This window comes from Schistocerca serialis, chromosome 8 (genome assembly GCF_023864345.2).
Source record: "Schistocerca serialis cubense isolate TAMUIC-IGC-003099 chromosome 8, iqSchSeri2.2, whole genome shotgun sequence".
NCBI lineage: Eukaryota > Metazoa > Arthropoda > Insecta > Orthoptera > Acrididae > Schistocerca > Schistocerca serialis.
This window is the reverse complement of record NC_064645.1, coordinates 195,873,053-195,888,176: the sequence shown is the minus strand read 5'-3', so window position 1 is coordinate 195,888,176 and position 15,124 is coordinate 195,873,053. Positions and strand designations below refer to the sequence as shown.

Genomic DNA, 15,124 nt, shown 5'->3' with positions numbered 1-15,124 from the left:
TTTATGTTCGCCATCATCGATTCATTTCAGAAACGGACAACAAGACCCTCAGCTGTATTTCGACAGGACTTAGACTCACCAGACCAACTAGACGTAGGAAGTTACAATTTCTGCATTCCATTTCCCAGAAAACCACATAAATGTCACTGATAATATAGTAGTGGATGATTTAAGCAGGATCTTTGCGGAAGAATAAGATCACCTCTCGAACAAAGCGGCCGGTGTACTCAATGAAATGGATCCCTTAGGCCACAGCGTTTGCCAAACATTAGGGATGTCACAAAACAACAGGATTCCGATCCAAAGGAGTGTGAGCTGAAAGGGAGGGGTTCAGGAACGGGGGATTCTTAGACCTGTTAGGCCGTAACTTAAGAAGGAGAACATTCTGCGTTGCACTACTCGAGGAAGCCGTGGTCATAAAATAATTTTTCCCAAAAGATCTGGTACCTCTGGTCTATAATTAATACAATGAAACCTACGTAAGAACCCATATACGGGTCTTTAAGATCAGGATGAAGGTCAAAAAGTGGACTGGCAAACAGATAGGGATCTCTCATCGCATGTAAGACGTGTGCAAGTAGTAAGCCAGTTTGAATACTCACCTGGAGTGTCTGGCATGAAAGCAGCTAACCAATCTATGGGGAAGATATTGTTGATAATGTGAGTCCCTTCTCATGTACGCGAGATGGAAACCGGTATGTGCTTGTGCGTGTGGACGCTTTCATGCGTTTTTGCTCGTTGATCTAGACGCATGGCACTAACTCTGGAATTAGAATGATACGCCTTCTGCCCATATTTGGGACCTTCGGCTTCTGTGTGGAATGAGTTACAGATATTGGTTCTTACTTCACGTCTTTCAGCAGTTCCTTGTTCGATACTGGTATTACCTGCACCGCACCGACCATGTATTACACCAGTTCGTCGTTTGCTGAGACAGTGAACTGGAGACTGCGCGCTGCCCTCATCGCATTTCATCACAGCGGTCACACCTGAGAGCTCTCTATCGTTGTTGGGGTACGCTTTCAGCATGGTCATGCAAAAGGCTTATAACCAAACACTGGCTCCCCTTAGGTTCATCTTTAGGTTGAACTGCTCCTCGTCTAATCTACAGACGTTGGATGACTTACTTCAAAGGAAGGTGACGTTACCCAGATTCGAGCTATCTAGAAGTACAAGACGAATTACTCGAAGCTTCCTCGTGAGAAATCAGAACACCACTATAATAGTTGGAGCCGGCCAATTTCGTGAAGGCCGTACCACAGTCTTTGGGTTAAAATTTTGCAGCAGTGGTCTTCGGTTGCGGGGGATCCAGTCCTGGTTCTTCACTTTTTGACGCCGGTCACCTTACTCGTCAAAAATCGTCAGCTCAAACGAACTTTTGTGGTTCACATTTCACACACCAAGACATTTCAAGGGGATGGAGCTTCCAAGTTAGTATAAAGTTAACTTAATGTTGTACAGAAGGAGGTCCACTGAGAAATGCTTCTTGTTAACTAGGGCAGGTAGCGCTCATTGGTATGCTAGTCGTAGATTGTATCTCACAGTGTAAATTAATAGAGGGATTAACCTTGTGAGGCAGGGGCAGGGGGGTGGGGGGGGGGGGGGACGAGCAGTAAGGTAAGCGATTACTTCGCTGGTGTAAAAGAGGTGATCAGTAAGTAATGCTGCACTTTATTTCTGAAAGCATGTCGTTTTAGTTCAAGGTTGCAGTACATCATATTATTCCCCTCTCTTTTCGTTATAATACTCTATTTTTCAAAATAATACCCGTTCATTGCTTCCCCCTTATACAACATTGCTGGGAAGGTCTGTGTGCAAGCATGGTACTGCTCAAGAGGTCATCGTAGCAGTGAACGTTGTATTGCATCAACAACCTTCCAATCATCCACGTAATGCTTCCTGTGGAGTGCATCCTTCGTTGCGCTACACAGATGGAGGTTGGAACACGCAAAATCCGGGCTGCAGGGCGGATGAGAAAGAAATCTCTGCCGAAGTATTGTGATTCCCCTCGGGTGTGCAGACTTCTGTGAGGCTTTGCTTTGTCATAGGGAAGGACAAGTACGTTTGCATTTTTATGACGAAGAACCTGCTTAAGTCATTTCCTCAATTTCCTGAGGGTGGCACAGAGCTCTTTAGATTTGATTGTAGCACCGTGAGGGAGGATATGAAACAGAACAAACCCTTCAGAGCCCCAGAAAACCGTCGCAATCAAACTCACGCTCATAAATTAAGGATAATGCTGATACATGATGAAGCAAGGCTCTGGTTGGCGATTTGTGGGTATAAATCACCTCGGGGTATCACCATTCGGTGAATTTGACGTGCGGTCGTCGCACGGTGGCGCTGATTGCAGTCCACATACGCAGAAATGTGTTGGTGCATGTCGGAATACGGTGCAGCAGGTAAGTGTGCAGACGTTTTCAGACGTGCTAATGCTGACTGTTTGTTGAAAATGGCTCAAAGAACACATATTGATGACGTTATGAGGGGTAGAATTCTTGGGCAACTGGAGGCTGGTCAAACACAGCAGGGCCCTTCGTGTGCCACAAAGTGTGATCTCAAGATTATGGTAGTGATTCCAGCAGACAGTAAACGTGTCCAGACATTACAATACGGGACATCCACAGTGTAGAACACCACAAGAATACCGATATCTCACCATCAGTGCCCGCAGATGGCCACGGATTTCTGCAGGCAGCCTCGCGATCTTATTGCAGTCACTGGAACAATTGTCTCCAGACACACAGTCTGGGGACGACCGAACAGACATGGTTTTTTCGCTCGGATACCTACAACGTGCATTCCACTGGCCCCTGGTCACCCCTTAACGTCCTTGAATAGGGCCTTTTTGTAGGTCGTGATTTGATGGTGTGTGGTGGGTTTATGATTAGTGCACGTACACTCATGCATGTCTTTGACAGAGGAACTGTAACCAGCCTTCGCAACCCCCCCCCCCCCCCCCCTCAACCACCACTGCCCAGTCCCAGCTCCAACCCCCGCACATGGCCGCCACCACCCACAGCAGCAGTTGCACGACAGTGACAGGACTGGAACGATGGAAGTAGTAACGGCCAACGTATATAGGACGACGACCAGAGAAGAGGAGCAGTCTTCGAGAAACACTTAAAGATCGCAGGAGGTCTGTTTGCCGAACGTACGATGTTGCTCAAACGCACACCGGAGATATCTGCGAATCAGAAATATGCTGAGAAAACATACCGTTGCGTATCGTGTTTCGCTTCAGGTATAAACAACATTCACAATTTGGAATTCGCAGAACGAATAAATAGGAGCTATTTTCAATCACAATTCTGGACATTCATTTCTGTTTGTAGGTGTTGTTATTCTGTCACAAACTGTAACCACGGGTAAATCATGATCATCCAAGGCCTGAGATGAATATCGCCAAACTGCGGTCTCTGCCGCACGCAGATATTTCTGGATGCTAAACCTACTCATTGAAGGTACACTTCAGAGAATAGCGGAAAATATTTCTTAGACGAGGATAAGGATTTCACAACTGGATTTATTTATTTAGTGATTTAACCGAGCCTGTAACCCGTCAGAAACTAAAGGAGAAATGTAAGCTTGAAAAAAACCAATGGTAAAATTAAGCAAGGATAATTCTGGAAACTGAACGATCATAAATGTCAGTACAAAACTATGACGCTGAGTGTGACTGGTGGTGCCGGTTTCTGATGCGTACGCAACAACATTCTGATAAACAATTTTCTTCACTATCAGTAAAAAAGGATGCATCAAAAACAAAACACAATGAATAGAAGAAACTCCAGTTAATCTTTGAATTTTATTACCAGAACGTATAATGACGCCAAAGCACAATAATTACAAAAACACAAGTTACTGTAGTGGTCTTCAGTCCTGAGACTGGTTTGATGCAGCTCTCCATGCTACTCTATCCTGTGCAAGCCTCTTCATCTCCCAGTACCTACAGCAACCCACCTCCTTCTGAAACTGCTTGGTGTATTCATCTCTTGGTCTCCCTCTACGATTTTTACCCTCCACGCTGCCCTCCAATGCTAAATTGGTGATCCCTTGATGCCTCAGAACATGTCCTACCAACCGATCCCTTCTTCTAGTCAAGTTGTGCCACAAACTTCTCTTCTCCTCAATCCTATTCAATACCTCCTCATTAGTTATGTGATCTACTCATCTAATCTTCAGCATTCTTCTGTAGCACCACATTTCGAATGCTTCTATTCTCTTCTTGTCTAAACTATTTATCGTCCATGTTTGACTTGCATACATGGCTACACTCCATATAAATACTTTCAGAAACGACTTCCTGATACATAAATCTATACTCGATGTTAACAAATTTCTCTTCTTCAGAAACACTTTCCTTGCCATTGCCAGTCTACATTTTACATCCTCTCTACTTCGACCATCATCAGTTATTTTGCTCCCCAAACCGCAAAACTCCTTTACTACTTTTAGTGTCTCATTTCCTAATCTAATACCCTCAGAATCTCCCGACCTAATTCGACTACATTCCATTATCCTCGTTTTGCTTTTGTTGATGTTCATCTTATATCCTCCTTTCAAGATGCTATCCATTCCGTTCAACTGCTCTTACAAGTCCTTTGCTGTCTCTGACAAAATTACAATGTCATCGGCGAACCTCTTGGTTTTTATTTCTTTTTATAAGGGCTTTAAAAGAGGTTCCAAAAGTTTAAACACACCAATGATTAACTGGCAAAACCAGGATTAAAAGATTAACCTTGAGATCATTAGTTTATAACCTCACTTACATTCCTTTGGAAATTTCATTGTTAACAACTGTTGCATAACATACGTAAAACAAACGTAAAATCGTAACCACCAGAGGCGTGAAGAAACTAGTTTGACATAGACCCACAAAATACGTAACCATCTTCAACGGGCCAAAACACGAAAAACTAATAATTTGAACCCGATCTTGGACGACCCTACAACGACTATTCAATAAGCTACATAGGTTGACACAGAATCTCTCACTATCGATTAGCCATGTATATGAAGTGTTTGTAACAAACACAGTCATCTTTTCGAGTTGGTAAAAGCGATCTGCACTAAATGTCCCTAACCCTGTGCACCTTGACACTCAGTTGGTTTTCTGCGAGGCAGGTATCCAATACAGTTATTAGCAAAACAGATCAGAGTACGGCACAAAATCATATGCCACCTGGAAAAATCCTTGGGTCTTATATGTCGCCTGGTCGAGACACGTAGCAAAGTGTGTGCCCCCGGCGCAGGTTGTCCAGCAAATGCTTGCTTGTTGCTGCTCTACAGGAACTTGGACCACTCCCGCAAGCAGCACTGCTGAGGTGGGCTGCACAGCGTCCTCTCAGTGCAGAAAGTTGAAATAAGCAGTTCTCATAATATGCAAAGATCAGCACATTCCTCAAACTGCGAGACTATCAAGAATGGGGTTCCACAAGGGTCGGTCTTGGGCCCTTTGTTGTTCTTAATATATGTTAATGACTTGCCATTCTATATTCATGAAGAGACAAAGTTAGTTCTCTTTGCTGATGATACAAGTATAGTAATCACACCTGACAAACAAGAATTAACTGATGAAATTGTCAATAATGTCTTTCAGAAAATTACTAAGTGGTTCCTTGTAAACGGACTCTCACTGAAATTTGATAAGACACAGTACATACAGTTCTGTACAGTAAATGGTATGACGCCATTAATAAATATAGACCTTAATCAGAAGCATATAGCTAAGGTAGAATGTTCAAAATATTTAGGTGTGTCCATTGATGAGAGATTAAATTGGAAGAAACACATTGATGATCTGCTGAAACGTTTGAGTTCAGCTACCTATGCAATAAGGGCCATTGCAAATTTTGGTGATAATCATCTTGGTAAATTAGCTTACTACGCCTATTTTCACTCATTGCTTGCATATGGCATCATATTTTGGGGTAAATCATCACTGAGGAATAAAGTATTTATTACACAAAATCGTGTACTCAGAATAATAGCTGGAGTCCACCCAAGATCATTCTGCAGACATTTATATAAGGATCTAGGGATATTCACAGTAGCTTTTCAGTATATATACTCTCTTATGAAATTTGTTATTAACAACCAAACCCAATTCAAAAGTAATAGCAGTGTGCATAACTACAATACTAGGAGAAAGGATTATCTTCACTATTCAAGATTAAAGCTAACTTTGGCACAGAAAGGGGCGAATTATACTGCCACTAAAGTCTTTGGTCACTTACCAAATAGTTTCAAAAGTCTGACAGATAACCAACAAGTATTTAAGAAGAAATTAAAAGAATTTATGAATGGCAACTCCTTATACTCCATAGAGGAATTGTTAGATATAAATGAAAAAAAAAGAAAAAGAAACAATCAAAAAATTATAAAAAATTTAAAAAAAACTGTAAAAATGAAAAAGTTGTTATATTAACTTAATTATGTTGTTAAATTAATTTAATTATATCGTGTATTGGAAAATTTGACTCGTTCCACATCATTACGAAATATCGTATTCATGATCTATGGAACTAGTATTAATCTAATCTAATCAGCACTTGGGGCCGACGTCAACACTTCACAGGCAGTGGACGAAGTCCTGTCGGAGCCTCTGATGAGAAATAAAAAACGACTGGCAGAGGTGATAGGACTGAACTCTCATCCAAAGGCCTATCAGGAAGCAAGAACACTGAAATACGAACATTTCAAATAAAAATATGACCCTCAACTACGTACATTCAGACTTAGAGTCGAAATATTAAAAGTTTTGGATGGTTTCGTTGTCTAGGGGCTGGGATACGTAGTTGCCGCACTACAAGCCAAATACTGCTGAGTCTACAGTGCACAATATGAAGACACACATGAATCGAATGGTTGAAGTTTCCTATCACTCAGCAATTGCGAATTTTGAATGTAAGATAGAAATTTATAAATGAAAGATTGCAATTAAATGAAATCTGCAGGTACTTTAAATGAGTAATTCGAAAGCAGAAGTACCTTTAAGAATGTCATTTATTACTGTAAAAGACTTATTGGTGCCGATGGTTGTAATGTTGATGCATTAAGTTGTTCTGAAAGTGGTGCTGATATTCAAGACAGTAAAAGTGGGTTAAAAGCTGTGAGCTATCTGGGGAAGTTAACCCAGCATTACTGAGCAACTATTTTACCACGTATCCAGTCTAGCTCCAACCAGACTAACATTAATTATAATCTTTTAGTAGTCATCTTACGATAACCGAAAAGACAATTTAAATAAAAAGAAATAAATCAGTTTATATTTAGACATTTATTATAACATTGATCATTGTTCCGTTAGAATTTCAGCATATTAAACTTGATTCACAACTAAACTGGTGCCTTATTTAGGATTGTGATAATGCGAGTTTGTAATCTTACGGATCACATCAAATATGGAGCCAAGATTGGGAGACTGCATACAACACTGCATTCATAAAATAGCACACGAAGAACGTTAAAACATATGCAAGAGGAAATTAACCACAACCAACCGATTCACTTTTCACCCAGAGAAGTTACGTTCGTAACGCAATCCTGTCCGTCATGAAATTACCACACACTGGTGTACTAAATTCATACTAACTCTCTGTGAAATCTTCCCGGAAAGAATTACTGAGGGCTACTTTGATGACTACACTACACGCTTCACGTGGTCAACTTGTTTTACACAAAGAGTGTAACTCCACAATAATTTTGATAATTAAAATAAATTACATCGAAACCCAAATTACGAAAGAAAAACCTCGAACTGGTTACTTTCGTCTTACTATTAACCTGATGGGTCAAACAACTGTATAAGAACGTTTTTCTGGTCACAAAAAGTACACCCCACGCTGGTTGAACATAAAGAAAAGTTGCTATATTGAAAAATATTGTCAAGACGAGACGTCATAATCTCATGCACATTCGCATTTAAGATTGATGATCTTAGTTAGAGTTACGGATCATCAACACGTGATTCAACTTTACTCCCAAAGTAGTGACAAAGCAACTACTGGAAGATATTCTGAACTTCATACTCGAATTACACTGCATTGTAATTTAAGATAACATTAGATATTTTAGATCCAAACCTGAAATAAAGGTGATTAAATTTTCAGGTAGGCTGAACTTAAGAAATCCATTGTCCTACGGACTTAGCAGAGACGCGCTTACCCGGAGATCTTACCACTTCAGACGCTCGCCATGGACAGTCTGGCCTGGGCCTCTACCAAGGGTGCTTAACAGATACAAACGGAAGTGACCAGAGAGGCAGCTTCCTATACCAACATGACAAGGGATGGACAGGACCACACTAAGAACAGAAACCTCTCTGGTTTTAGAAAGCGTAGCTACCTGTTGCGACGTTGGTCCTACTGTTCTCTAGCAGACAGGCTTGTCTGCTACCTTCAAGCATGCAACTAGAAGTACATTTGCTCATTCATCCTCTCACACAGAAGGGAAGGTGGATGACAGTATCTTATCATATACAGAATATAAAAGAAAATGGATGTAGGTTCCGTATGAGACTGTGTGACATGAATTACATATAAACTGTGTTTTAAAGTGTAGTAGTGTGACAGATTGTTCTTGTTTATCTATAAAAGTAACACGTTCCACTGCTAAGTCTCCTCCCAGATAGATACACCACAGTAAATTTAGAAGAGGAGTTAATGCCGTAAATGACAACAGATCTAAGAAATTAACATGAAAGGAATCCAACAGAGACCTTTCATTGTCCAGCAATTAAATAAAATATAAGTTGAATAACAGGTAAACAATAGATTCCTACTTCACTACTTAGTTACAACATAGCTCGCGAGATATTCACATGTAAACGCATACTACGTCTTCACTGCACAAGCCGGCACTGCGAAATATTGCTATCTCCCGCGGCCACGCGCAAACTGCTCAACAGTCTCCAAGTATTTCCTGCAACCGTCCGTCGCGCCTTCCTGTCTAGCACTCCCCTGTCCTGTGCAACCTGATGATTCTCCCCCACTTCCATACAGTCTCTCTATTGACTTCGGGAGTCAGCTACCGTAGTAACGAGCGCTGTGATTGGCTAAAGCACTCCCGCCATGTCTCCAAACCAACACACACTCACAAACGTATTGAAACACATACGAAATACTGGATTTACATTTAAATAACTCGAAATTAAGTAAATATTCGTATGGATGGACCATAAACATGCTCTAACACACATGATTAAATACAAAAACAAATTAAATAAACATATATCAAAGGAATAGAAACAAAAGTAGGCCAGTAGCCTAATGCCTTTGTGCTTTCTAAAACACAGTAAATATTTGACCAATTACTTCATGAATAGTATATATATGATATAAACAAAGACATAGACGAGTAAATATATTTATAAGCCTGCTGCTACCCTTTTCTCGTGTAACTGTGGAGTACGTATGACCTCATGCGATTAATAGTAATCGGCCACTTTGACTTCCAATAACTCATGTACTATTCAAGTTATAAGCCTGTAATTCATACCAATTTAGGTTTGCAGCGTCAACATAGAATGCCAAGCTACGCGGTTGGCCTGGACCACGAGTTGCGGCTAGCCCTCTTGCTCCGGCTAATGTTCGGCACCATGCAGTTGCTGACAAGCCCCGGCTTCCGAGCGGCCCGTGCGGCACCACATGATAACAAATACACTAAAATGGCGTACTGATTCTTTGTATGAGGAGCGTTCAGTAAGCAATGCAACGCATTTTTTCTCACCCAGTTTCCGTTGAAAAATGCGAAATTTGTTGCGTAACATAGTGGAATATTCCCGCTTTAGTCTCCATTGTTTCGTGAAGTTTCGATAGGTGGCGGCGCTGTACGTAGCCTTCAAAACGCCGTCTGCAGTGGAGGTGCATTCCAAGTGGAAAATTGTCACTGATTTTCTTTTGGCGGGAAATCAGAGCATTGAACATATTCAAACGCGCTAGCAGAATGTCGAAGGAGGTATGACACGAGGAATCCTAGTGTCAAGCGTCTGTCATCATCGCTAAGAGGTCGCACACATCGGTCCGATCTCTTGCGTGCCATCCGGCGCATACAGCCATGAATCGTGCAATGTTGGAACGTGCAGACAACTCTCGTTTGAGGTGACCACTGTATCACAATCGAATGCCTCACAGGTCAACTGGACATCTCTGTTGGTAGTGCTGACACACTTGTCCATCAGATGCGGTAGCCAAAGGTGTTTGCCCTCTGGTTTCCTCACCACCTAACATTAGACGACCAAGGCCAATGAATGATCACCAGTGAGGATTCCTTGCACGTTACGAGGCTGATTATGACAATTTGCTGTCGAACTTTGTCGCAGGGTATGAAAGATGGGTTCATCAGTTTGAACTATAAACAAAACGCCAATGCCAAGAGCGGCACCACACTACCTCATTTCCGAATAAAGTGTTAAGAGCAGCTTGTAAACTACACTCATGCTCATAAATTAAGGATAATTGCTGAATGTGGTGACGTGCTACGGGGCACTACACAAAACTGGCGCTAATTGCATAGGCACATAGGGAGCACACACGACACAGATCTGTAAGTCCACTGTATTGGTTATTAGTTGAGAAAACCGTCCCTAAACACATACTACAAAATGCCAATGTTTTCTGCGCATGTATCCCTACATCAATATGGGATATGATCACCATGCGAACGTACACAGGCCACACAACGGGTCGGCATACGTTGGATCAGGTGATCGAGCTGTTGCTAGGGTGCAGCCCCCCATTCTTGCACCAGTCCTGTTGGAGCTCCTGAAATGGGGTGTGAAGACGAGCAGTGATACGTCGACCGAGAGCATCCCAGACGTGCTCGATGGAGTTTAGATCTGGAGAACAGGCAGGCCACTCCATTTGCCTGACATCTTCTGTTTCAAGGTACTCCTCCACAATGGCAGCTCGGTGGGGCCGTGCGTTAACAACCATCAGCAGGATGGTGGGACCCACTGCACTCCTGAAAAGGCAGACATACTGGTGCAAAATCACGTCCTGTTAAACCTGACCTCACTAATTCCTCGTTTGTAAGACCCTGAACTATAGGTGGCGTTAATCCGTTGACTCGACAACTTGGAACAGCTTGTTGACAGGTCATTTTTTTAGCTATATGCCGCATGAATCTTACAGTCCCCCATCTAGGTTATGTAACGGATCCTAGATTCCATTAATTGCACAACAAACGGTTGTAATTACAATAACGAAATGATATACTGTACTGTCCACGAGATAGACAAGATTTTTTCCGTACGTCTTGCAACGAAGCTACCAGTGCGCATACGTGCGCTGCTAGAACTGTGGAATGGTTCAAATGGTTCAAATGGCTCTGAGCTTTATGAGACTTAACATCTGAGGTCATCAGTCCCCTAGAACTTAGAACTACTTACACCTAACTAACATAAGGTCATCACACACATCCATGGCCGAGGCAGGATTCGAACCTGCGACCGTAGTGGTCGCGCGGTTCCAGACTGAAGCGCCTAGAACAGCACCAATGGACAACACACTTGTTAGATGCTGGTGCAACAGGAGGATCTGTGGCGCTTGGATGTTAAAGTTCTTCAACAGGCTTGATGCGCTTTAAGATGAAAAAGACACTAGGATATCGATCAATATATCCAGAGGTGGTGAAGTCTCGGCCCCGAAAATGTTGAAGATGCTAAGACGGCTGTTTGAAGCAGTATTAAATGGAGATGATGTTCCATCGGAAAGAAAAACATGTTACGTAATACTGCTGCGTAGGAAACGGTCACGTAATTACCCAAATAATTGGGGGATTGGCAGTGATCCGTTTCGTTGGGAGACTGTATTCGAAGGTACGAGAAAGAAACAATTCACAAGCAGCAAGAACAGCAAGCAGGATTCCGAACAGGAAGATCGTAATGCAAGCCATCTTCACAATTGAACTAATGTTTGAAAAACGCACAGAAGTTGGAGACCCTTGTACCGTTGACTCACCTAGAGAAAGTATATGATAACGTACCCACCAAGAAATTGCGTGAAGAACGGAAAGAGACAGTTAGATCAATGGTTGATAAATGGTGAATTTGTATGAAATTAACACAGCGAGTCTAAGGATTGAAAATAGCTGGACAGAAGAATTCAGTGTGAATAAGTGTCTGCGGCAGGGATGTGGACTGTAACCGAGTCTCTTCGAGCTGTATCGAGGAGCAATCCATCAGACTTGGCAAAGAAAATGCCAGTTATGGGAGTGATAGTAGAGGACAGTAACATAATGTTTAGCCTGTATTTTGCGGATGATGAAGATTATATGACCCATATGACCTAGGGGGAATTATTTAATAAACAGGGCAGAAGCAATAATGAAATCACTAGAAGAATTAATAGTCGTATTAAGAGCGCTCTGTGGAACAAAAATGTAAGAATAACTGCAAAGAGGAGAATGCACAAGACTATAGTCCAGAGGGTAGTTTTGTGTGGAGTAAAAGCCTGGGATGTTAGCAAAGTAAATATTAATAAACGGCTTGCCAATGAGATGGATTACTTAAGGCGAAGCTCAGGCTGTACTAGGACAGTAAGGAAAACACTCTGACCACGGATGAACACGGATAAGAGTTTCTGTGACGACATCCAACAAAAACAACTGATGTAGTTTGGCCATGTGAGTAGGATGAATGAAGACATGATAACAAATACGATACTACGATGGAGTGGAAGAAAAGAGTGAAAAAAATGCCTCTGAGCACTATGGGACTTAACATCTGAGGTCATCAGTCCCCTAAAACGCACAACTACCTAAACCTAACTAACCTAAGAACATCACAGACATCCATGCCCGAGGCAGGATTCGAACCTGCAACCGTAGCAGTCGCGCGGTTCCGGACTGAAGCACCTAGAACCGCTCGGCCACCGCGGCCGGTCAAAAGGAGTCGTCCACGACGCAATTGTTAAAATGATGTGTAGGAGACAATGGAAGCAAGGTATATGAACGTTCATTAAAGCCAAGACGGAGGAAGATGTTGACTGGGAGTCGGCAAGCGGCTCCAGCCGTAGACAATCCGCAAGAGCAAGAAGAGGAATTGTATGAGAGTGCCATGTAGCTATGCCATATAGAAGCCCAGATCACCACAGTAGGTGCATTATTTAACGCTCTTTTGTAATATTTGTGAGTATGGTCTTTATGTTTGTTATCCAGCAGAACTCCTATTGTTGGCTTCCGATTTTGTGTTGCTCTGTACGGTCTGCGCATCTTATTGTTAGGGGAAAGTACTCCAGCGACGTTGACAACAGTACAACTAAAGATACAAGTATGGATCAGTATCTGAAAATTGTCGTCTCTAGCAGTGTACTCTGTTACTTCTTAGCCTCTCACAAGAAAGATAAAATACACTAACCCGTTTTTCACCTCATCTGCTGGAATAAGCACGGGAACGCTAGCATACTTTTACATTTTAATATTTTCTGCATTCTCTGCTGTGCATAAATCCACCTTATAGCAGCGAGAATGTAGAGGACTGTCTTGTTCCTCATCTCCCATTTCTAACAAGTCGCATGTTTTTCAGATGATAGAGGAAAGAGCAACGTGTTTATACAAGTAGTACATTAAGTATTGTGCTTGTTTTCCGCTTCATTTGCAAGTGTTAATGACCCTCATAACGGTATTATTTCCAATGTTCCATATACATTAGCGAGCAACAAGTTGCGCTTATTCTTTGTGAAATGAAATTCATGTACCTTGGGTTTGACTTACTAGCAGCATTCGCGCGATAGACGTACAACATGTCTCTTTTGCAGCAGTAGCTTCTGGGATCTGGGCGAAGTCCCTGTGGGACTCACACTACATTTAACATCAGATCCATTGCACCACCACTTAATCCCGTGAAGGCCATCGGGCCGCACCTTCGCAGACATTAACTCAGGAATTAGTGGGAACGCAACCACACACTCTCGCCTCAAGCTGAGTACTGAACCTGACGTCGTTAAACACACGGACTATCTTTTCTAGCAATCATAATCTGTAATTTTTGTATCAGTGGACGCACGATTCTGTGCAAATGTTATAATTATTGAAATCTTCCTGTGTGTTTCTGAATGTGTTCACAATATTGTCTCCATTCAATAAGTATTTTCTTTCCTGAAATATGTAATGCACCGTTAACTTAGATATTTTTTCCAGAGTGACTGAAATATGTCATTAATAAGCCTCTGTATGAAAACGGTGATATTAGTGGTATCAATAACTACCGATTCGTTTGACATCATTCAAGTTGTGTTTTTTTTCAGTAATATCCTACATTGACGACAGTATTATTGTTATTAAATCACAGTATTTCAGAAGAATACTATCTACACATCCATACGCCAAGTTTTAGAAACTTTAAACAAGGAAATAGCACCTGGAAGTATTTCCTATGACCTATCGAAGGCATCTGAATATGTGAATCACAATACCCTCTTAGAAGAAATGAAGATACGGATAACATAGAATATATACAAAACCCAGGAGGCAATAATAAGAGTAGACGGCCAATAACGAAGAGTTCGGATTTAAAAAGTCTTTCCCCCTGGTGTTCAGTCTGTACACCGAAGTAGCAGTGTTGGAAATGAAGGAAACATTCAGAACTTGAGTAAACATTTAGGGTGAAGGGATATCAATGAAAAAATTCGTTGATGACATGGCTGTCCTGAATGGAAGTAAAAAACAATTACATGATATGCTGAATGGAATGAACAATCCACTGTGTACACAATATGAATTGAAAGTAGAAACGAAAGTAATGAGAAGTAGCAGAAATGAGAACAGCGACGAACTAAACATCAGTGTTGATGATCACGAAGTTGATGATACTAAGGAATTTTGCTACCTAAGCAGCAAAATGATTAATTACGGATGGAGCAAGGAGGACATCAAAAGCAGACTAGTGCTGACAAAAAGGGCATTCCTGGACACCAGGAGTCTTCTTGTACCAAACGTAGGCCATAATTTGAGAAAGAAATTTCTGAAAATGTACATCTGGAGCACAGCAATGTATGGTGGTGGAACATGTACTGTAAGGAAACCGGAACAGAAGAGAATCGAAGCATTTGAGGTGCGGTGCTACAGGCGAATGTTGAAAATTAGGCAGACTGGTAAGGTAAAGAATGAGGATGTTCTGCAC

At 41.8% G+C, this 15,124-nt stretch overlaps 1 protein-coding gene across 1 annotated transcript in view; it reads right to left on the bottom strand.

Moving 5' to 3' along the window:
* LOC126416346 (hemicentin-2-like) overlaps positions 1–15,124 on the bottom strand; it is an 856,604-nt gene that overhangs the window by 287,029 nt on the left and 554,451 nt on the right. The gene's annotated exons all lie outside the window — the stretch shown is intronic.